The sequence below is a fragment of the Salminus brasiliensis genome, chromosome 1 (assembly GCF_030463535.1).
Source record: "Salminus brasiliensis chromosome 1, fSalBra1.hap2, whole genome shotgun sequence".
Taxonomy (NCBI): Eukaryota; Metazoa; Chordata; class Actinopteri; order Characiformes; family Bryconidae; genus Salminus; species Salminus brasiliensis.
The window spans coordinates 98,547,120-98,556,588 of NC_132878.1; positions in this window are offsets into that span (position 1 = coordinate 98,547,120).

A 9,469-nucleotide genomic window follows, 5' to 3' on the forward strand; every position below is an offset into this window, starting at 1 on the left:
TTCAGCATTCAGCCACTTAAAGCTGCACCCATTGCTGACACAGGTGTGCAAATGCACACACACAGCTCATCTAGTCCCTGTAGAAGAGTCCCTTTATATGAGTTTATTTATTAATTTTTATAAAGATAATTCTGACAAATACAAGCATATTTACAAATGTTATATATTACAGATATTTTATAAGAAAGTTAAAAAATAATAATTAAAAATGACAAATCTGGACATATCCAAACTCTAAACGTTTTTATTTACAGAAGTGACTGACTCAACAAACAGCCACACACCTGCAACACAGTTCACACACACCGGCCACACAGCTCTAATATCAGCTGTGATTCACAGCTCCATATACAAATATATAAATATATCAAAATTAATATATACATTCAAATGAACTGGTTATTCTATAGCATCCAGTCAGACACTGTTAGCTTTACTGAAGGTGTGTGTGTGTGTGTAAGTGTGTGTGAGTGTATATGTGTGTGTGTATGTGTGAGTGAGTGACCTTGGCCCTGCGGACGAAGGGAAGCATTACCATATTGTTGTCAGAGCAGATAATCAGCAGAGCTCATGAAGTGGAGACACTGTCCAGGTTCAGTCGTGCCAAAGCTGCGTCCCCTGCTGACCGCATTAATGACCGCGTCTCGTTAGCGCTGTGGTGAGGACACGGGGACACCAGTCCAAGAGCTAACACTCACTGAGAGCGCCATACAAACACACACTACACACTCACACTACACACTATACACTTACAAACACTACACACTAACACTACACACTCACACACACTGCACATTTACACACTACACACTCACACTACACACTATACACTTACAAACACTGCACACTAACACTACACACTCACACACACTGCACATTTACACACTACACACTCACACTACACACTATACACTTACAAACACTACACACTCACACTACACACTCACACACACTGCACATTTACACACTACACACTCACATTACACACTATACACTTACAAACACTACACACTCACACACACTACACACTATACACTTACAAACACTACACACTAACACTACACACTCACACACACTGCACATTTACACACTACACACTCACACTACACACTATACACTTACAAACACTACACACTAACACTACACACTCACACACACTGCACATTTACACAATACACACTACACACTATACACTTACAAACACTACACACTCACACACACTACACACTATACACTTACAAACACTACACACTAACACTACACACTCACACACACTGCACATTTACACAATACACACTCACACTACACACTATACACTTACAAACACTACACACTAACACTACACACTCACACACTACACATTTACACACTACACACTCACACACATTACACACTTACACTACACACTCACACACTACACATTTACACACACTACACACTATACACAAATTATACACTCACACACACTACATATTTACATACACTACACACTATACATGTACACACACTACACACTCACACACACTATACACACACTACACACTCACACACACTACATACTCACACACTACACATTTACACACACTGCACACTGTATTTATTCAATATAATAAACATAATGCAGTAAATACATAAAAACTAATCATGAAATAAAACCAATACTTCTACAATATTACAGCTACTAATAATAACAGTACTGATTCAGTTCAGCTCAAAGGTTTTTTCTATCGCAGCTTTCACAACAAATGTTGTCAGCTCTTTCCGGGTCCACGCCTCTTATGAGCGAGCAGCATGATGGAGGAGGTTTACTGATCATAATTACCATAGAAATGAGTCTGTGTAACTGATTTACAGTTATCAATAACTACTACAAATAACGTAATATAATCTTCCTCATCATCATCTTCATCATCATCATTACATTAGAGTAACAGTGCAGATTACAGAAATGTCTCCTCCACACCTGCCTCAGACAGGCCTCAGATTCATCAAAGCTCTCTGCTGTAGAGGAGGTTCCTCTAACACACTGCAGCGTGTGTGTGTGTGTGTGTGTCATCAGTTCAGCTGATGAAAGCAGAGTTTCAGAGAGTAATATGAGTGCGTGGGCAGAGTGTGTGTGGCTGAGAATGTGTGGGCGCTGTGTGTGTGTGTGTGTGTGTGTGTGTGTTTCAGTGACGCTACTCACCCACAGTTAGTTACCTATAGACTCAATTTCTTCACAGGTTTGCACTTCTTCATTCTTCAGCAATAAAAACAAAAACACATATAAACAATGACAACAATAACAATAACAATAATAACAATGATCTGAGATTACTTTTAATATAATAATAATAATAATAATAATAATAATAACAATATATTATTTTTTTATTATTTATATTTTTTATTGTTGTTGCTGTTTATTGTTTTCTGATCCATAATACAGAACACTACAGTAAACAACCAGAAAAATAAGGTTTCATATATTAATTTACATAAACTACACATTTACAGTACACATTAATATTCAACATACATTTACATTTATACACTACATTATATACACTACATTTATATACACCACTTTTATATACACTACATTTATATACAGTACATTTATACACTACATTGATATACAGTACATTTATACAATACATTTATACACTACATTGATATACAGTACATTTATACAATACATTTATACACTACATTGATATACAGTACATTTATACACTACATTTATATACACTACATTGATATACACTACATTTATACACTACATTTATATACACTATATTTATACACTACATTTATACACTACATTGATATACACTACATTTATACACTACATTTATATACACTACATTGATATACACTACATTTATACACTACATTTATATACACTATATTTATACACTACATTTATACACTACATTGATATACACTACATTTATACACTACATTTATGTACACCACATTGATATACACTACATTTATACATTACATTTATATACACTATATTTATACACTACATTTATACACTACATTGATATACACTACATTTATACACTACATTTATACACTACATTGATATACACTACATTTATACACTACATTTATTTACACTACATTTATACACTACATTTATACACTACATTGATATACACTACATTTATACACTACATTTATACACTACATTGATATACACTACATTTATATACACTACATTTATACACTACATTGATATACACTACATTTATACACTACATTTATATACACTACATTTCTACACACTACATTTCTACACTACATTGATATACACTACATTTATACACTACATTTATATACACTACATTTATACACAGACTCACAGGTATGGATGAGTGTGTCTGTGTCTGTGTGTGTGTGTGTGTGTGTGTGTTTGGTGTGTGTGTGTGTGTTTGTGTGTGTGTTTGTGTGTGTATACACAAGACACTCAACCAGATTGGCACTGACACTTCACCCACCTGCATTGTGCTAGCAGGTGTATTCTTCTGTGCTGACCGGTAGCTCTGTGTGTGTATGTGTGAGAGTGTGTGTGAGTGAGTGTGTGTGTGTGTGTGTGAAACTCCAACAGAGCAGGTGTGTTTCACCTTTAAACTCACCAATGTCACACCACAGACATCAATCACACATGGCTGCCGTCTGTCTGATCTGCCTGGAGCTCTGAACACGTTCTGGTTCTCAGACAAATCCACCTTAAATTACTGTTAACACTCCTCCAGCTCTCTCTCTCTCTCACACACACACTCACACACTCACACACACACACACACACACACCACATACACCATACACACACGCACACACCGTGCAGCACGCAGAGCCCCAGTCTGGAGAAGATCTATCAGAATGTATTACAGTTTTTCTTGATTGTTTACACACATTTTCTGAAAGCTTGCCTCATACTCTCAGACAAATCAAAACACACACACACACACACACACACACACACACACTGGGCAAAACCCCTCAATTCTCCTGCAAAATGAAACTTTACATTCAAAACAGTGTTATCTCTTCTCAAAATGGTGTTATGTTTTCAGACGACACACAAACCATTATATAAACAGACATTTATAAAAGCCAGTTGAACACTGATGTGCTCAATGGAAAACACTTCATCTCCACCCATCATACTGACTCAGGCCTTTTTTTGTTCAGTGTTACACTCACTACAGACAGTACAAACATAAGTGTGCTGTAAAATATTTTAGAATATTGTTTTTATACTCAGAACACACAAATACACGGAAACAAATATTTTATTTTTCCCACAAAAACAATGTACACAGTGTACATCCCAACCAACACAAAGCTGCACATACAGTCTACATACAAAACAACAGAAGAGTGTACTGTATACAGTTACAGTAAAAAACATGCATCCTCTCTTCTGTTTGGGTCTGGCCACAGCACCTCATCCACATCACAAGCAATGCTTTCCCTGGCCAAGCAGCGGCGAATCCAGCCATGAAAAGCATCGACTGCTATACCTCCACATGCGTCTTCCATAGCTTGGAGAAGGGGTATACGCGTTTGAGAATTTAGGTCATACACCTTCCATCTCCAGGCAGAAAAGAATTCCTCAATAGGACTGAGGAAGAAATGTGTATCATTTATACAATGTTGACATTATGCATCAATTGTGGGAATGTACAGGACGTACTGGTACATAGTTATATCATAATTCTTTGACTCTTTCAGAATTGTGATCCAATGGCACCCTGTAGACCTGCTTCATCCTCAAATTATTTCTGTGCAAGACACGGTCCAGCGTTGATGAGCTTACCCTATCAATATTTTATTATATATAAATATAAATATATTAAATATAGATATAAACATCTCATTGTTTTCTATTATGTTTTTTTGTATGTGCTGTAGGGTAATGGTTTTATTTTCTAGAACCATGTTCCTGATCTCTGTTTCCTGTTCAGGAGACAGAAGACGTCCCCGTCCACCTTGTGTTGGTAATCTTTCAGTTCTGCAATACAAAGAGTACAGTACTGTAAATACTGTGTACATTTCCCAAATACAGTCCACAGGCAGCACTGCACTGCTGTCCTCACTGAGTGCTGTATTGATAAGCAGTGCTGCAGTTTTCTACTGAGAGTAGATTTCTTACCTGTTCTCATTATGGAACGTCCGGATGATGGATGCTACAGTGTACCTGTACCTCACTCCTCTGCCTCTGGCTCTGCCTCTGTTTCCAACGTTGGCATCCACTGCTCCATAACAGAAGAGCTCACCTGTTGCCCTTTATGCTAAAGCTCTGATTGGGTGTAAACATTAAGTGTTTGCCCGTGGGAGGAGTCAGTGTGCATAGTAGGGCAATTAACTTTAGAGGTTTGAGGAACTGTGTGTTCCGTGTGAAAACGAGAGATTGTCTTCATGGCAGTTGTGTGCAGTGTTTAGAAAGACGTGTGTTTTAGAGCTGCAGTTTGAGAGTAAAGCCGAGGTTGTGTGGTTTAGCAGAGTTGGTTCAGGGGGTCGGGGCAGGAGTTACATGTTGTGGTCATTGTGTTTCAAGTACCAGCATTTGTGTAAACAATCGAGGAAAACTGTAATATACAGTGCATGAAAAAGAGAGATGTAGCTGTTAAATAAATGTAACAAATTCAAAATGAAATCAGTGTAAAATATTTAAATAATAAACATCATCATATAAACATTTAAATAATAAACATCATCATATAAACATTTAAATAATAAACATCACCATATAAACATCTATCATTTTATATTTTTTTACTTAAATAAAACATAATTTTTTAATAACGAATATGTAATTTTATCAAGGAGTATTAAAGAGCTGATCCTGCTTCTGTTGGAGTAACTGTCTCTACTGTCCAGAGAAGAAGACTTTCTACTAGATTCTGGAGGAGGAGCATTGCTGTGAGGGTTTGATTGCATTCAGTGTATTGGTAAGATCAAGATGTTGTATAGATGATCACCACCCCACCTCATCATCCCCATCTCATCCCAAAAGTACTGGATGGAGCTCCTCCACCATCATTCCAGAGAACACAGTTCCTCCACTGCTCCACAGCTCCTCAATGCTGGGGGGCTTTATACCCCTCTAGCCCACGCCTGGCATTAGGCAGCATGGAGCCGATAGGGTCATGATGTTGATCTGCTCCAGAGAGTCCTATTCTATTGGCAGTACTTCTTCTCTACGGGGACTAGACAAGCTGTGTGTGCATTTGCACATCTGTGTCAGCAATGGGTGCAGCTTAAAGTAGCTGAATGCAGTCATTAGAAGGGGTGTCCACATACTTTTGATGCTCCAGTTTGGTACGGGAGCTGACGCGTCCCTGGAAAGAAGCCCCCCCTTCTCTGAGAGGAAGGTGTGTTGGGTTGACGTGTTGTGTGTTAGGGAGTAGGGAGTAGGGATTAGGGAGTAGGGATTAGGGATTAGGGAGTAGGGAGTATGGAGTAGGGATTAGGGAGTAGGGAGTAGGGATTAGGGAGTAGGGGTTATGGTTGCAAAGGGGTGGAAGGTTTTCTGATAAATTTCTAGTAAATTAGCGGTAACTTTTCCATGAGAACTTTAGCTCGGGTGTAAAGTGTAAACTTTTCAGGGAAATTTTGGGAATGTTGGGAATTTATTGGGATTTATTAGGGTTATTAGAAAATACTGGATCATTTAAATGAACTGTCTCTCACAACGCCAGCAGTGTACTGTTTATTTAACCAGCAGACATGAAGTTACATGGGGAACTAGTGGCAAGCAGAACTTTATAAACGCTTAATTCTTTTATTAAACCATCAAAAGTTCCATCAAACACAGTCAGAGGAACGCACCCCGAGCCTTATAGTATTATAAGTATTATAATAGAGTAATAATAGAGTATTATAGAGTATTATACTATACTATAAATAATATATATATATATATATATATATATATATATATATATATATATATATATATATATGTATAAATATATATGTAGTATTTAACAACTATATGACAGTTTCTCACTTTTAGCTTCAAATACTCCCATTTTATTCCATTATTATTATTATTATTATTATTATTATTTCATTCCCATGGTAAATTTTCCAACTTTGAAAATTCCCAAGCTTTTGCAGCCCTTGCAGGGGTGCAGTAATACAAGGCTGTGCAGCGACCACAGTCTGATCACCTGACCACAGATGTGTATCAGTGTTTTTCAGAAATGCTGTGTTGGTGTAAAGGTGAAGGTTGGTGGTCTTCAGTGGGTGCAGATTAACCCAGTGGGTTTCAGGATTGTCTGTAAGGGGAAACACTGACTTGTTCTCCGATGTTCACCGATTTCATGGTCAGATAAAGGGTTTAGTGAAGAAGAGCAGAAGAAGAGCAGAAGAAGAGCTCGGACTCCAGGTCATCAGTCTGTCCACTCACAAGCACAGTGTTAGGACCTCAGATCTCGTCTAAAGATCCAACGTTTCTCATTTTTACAGCGTCAATATTATTATTTCTAACAATTTCACATGATTTAAATATAGTTAAATATGTCTATACATACGGAAAACAGCCGTGAGATATTCATACAATAGAAACATAAATAATATGTTATTTTAATTTATTTTATTTTAATATAATTATAATAATAATTGCACTTGGTATTACATCATTTTGTACACCACCTGTATTCACCCCCTTGGATGGTTTGGATGGTCTTTTATTGTTTAATAAATGGAATCATTTACAATATAATTTAGTTATTATTGTTTTAAAGAATTTATAAAACCCCTCTTTAAATAAAGTGTCCTGGTGTCCTCCCTCACTGTCTCCTTCCTGTGTGAGGACAGTCTGCTCTGGGCAGAGTCACTGCTGTCCCGTATTCCTCCAGTCTCACTGCATCAGATTCAGACCCTGACTCTGGTCTACAAAGCCAGACTGGACCAGCCAGCCCCTCCGTACTTGATGGCGATGGTCAAAAGCCGATCTGCACCAAGAGCCCTTCCAGCTTCAAGTACAGCTCGGCTCGACCCGCCATCCCTCAAAATCCACGGAAGACGAGCGTCCAGACTTTTTACTGTCCTGCACCGAAGTGGAGGAACGAACTTCCCCTGGGTGTCCGAACAGCAGAGTCCAACACTCGCTGTCCTTAAACCCAGACTGAAGACCCTCCTCTTCTGAGAGGACTTGGGTGAAGAGTAGAGTATTATGGTCTGCATATTGACTTGTGTTTAGTAGAGTCTAAGATTAGAGGATCTGAAGTTTAGACTATTTAAACTAGCTGAGCTTCTTCTTCAGTAAACAGTGAAGCTCTTCTGTAAGTCGCTCTGGAGAAGAGCATTGAGCAGATCTTCTGAGGCCGGTCCTCCTCAGTGAGCTCCTCTCTGAGCTGTGTGGAGATCTTCTGAGGCCGGTCCTCCTTAGTGAGCTCCTCTCCGAGCTGTGTGGAGGGTCTTCTGAGGCCGGTCCTCCTCAGTGAGCTCCTCTCTGAGCTGTGTGGAGATCTTCTGAGGCCGGTCCTCCTCAGTGAGCTCCTCTCTGAGCTGTGTGGAGATCTTCTGAGGCCGGTCCTCCTTAGTGAGCTCCTCTCCGAGCTGTGTGGAGGGTCTTCTGAGGCCGGTCCTCCTCAGTGAGCTCCTCTCTGAGCTGTGTGGAGGGTCTTCTGAGGTCGGTCCTCCTCAGTGAGCTCCTCTCCGAGCTGTGTGGAGGGTCTTCTGAGTCCGGTCCTCCTCAGTGAGCTCCTCTCCGAGCTGTGTGGAGGGTCTTCTGAGGTCGGTCCTCGTCAGTGAGCTCCTCTCCGAGCTGTGTGGAGGGTCTTATGAGGTCGGTCCTCCTCAGTGAGCTCCTCTCCGAGCTGTGAGGAGGGTCTTCTGAGGCCGGTCCTCCTCAGTGAGCTCCTCTCTGAGCTGTGTGGAGATGTTCTGAGGCCGGTCCTCCTCAGTGAGCTCCTCTCTGAGCTGTGTGGAGGGTCTTCTGAGGCCGGTCCTCCTCAGTGAGCTCCTCTCTGAGCTGTGTGGAGGGTCTTCTGAGGCCGGTCCTCCTCAGTGAGCTCCTCTCCGAGCTGTGTGGAGGGTCTTCTGAGGCCGGTCCTCCTCAGTGAGCTCCTCTCCGAGCTGTGTGGAGGGTCTTATGAGGTCGGTCCTCCTCAGTGAGCTCCTCTCCGAGCTGTGAGGAGGGTCTTCTGAGGCCGGTCCTCCTCAGTGAGCTCCTCTCTGAGCTGTGTGGAGATGTTCTGAGGCCGGTCCTCCTCAGTGAGCTCCTCTCTGAGCTGTGTGGAGATGTTCTGAGGCTGGTCCTCCTCAGTGAGCTCCTCTCTGAGCTGTGTGGAGGGTCTTCTGAGGCTGGTCCTCCTCAGTGAGATCCTCTCTGAGCTGTGTGGAGATGTTCTGAGGCTGGTCCTCCTCAGTGAGCTCCTCTCTGAGCTGTGTGGAGGGTCTTCTGAGGCCGGTCCTCCTCAGTGAGCTCCTCTCTGAGCTGTGTGGAGGGTCTTCTGAGGCC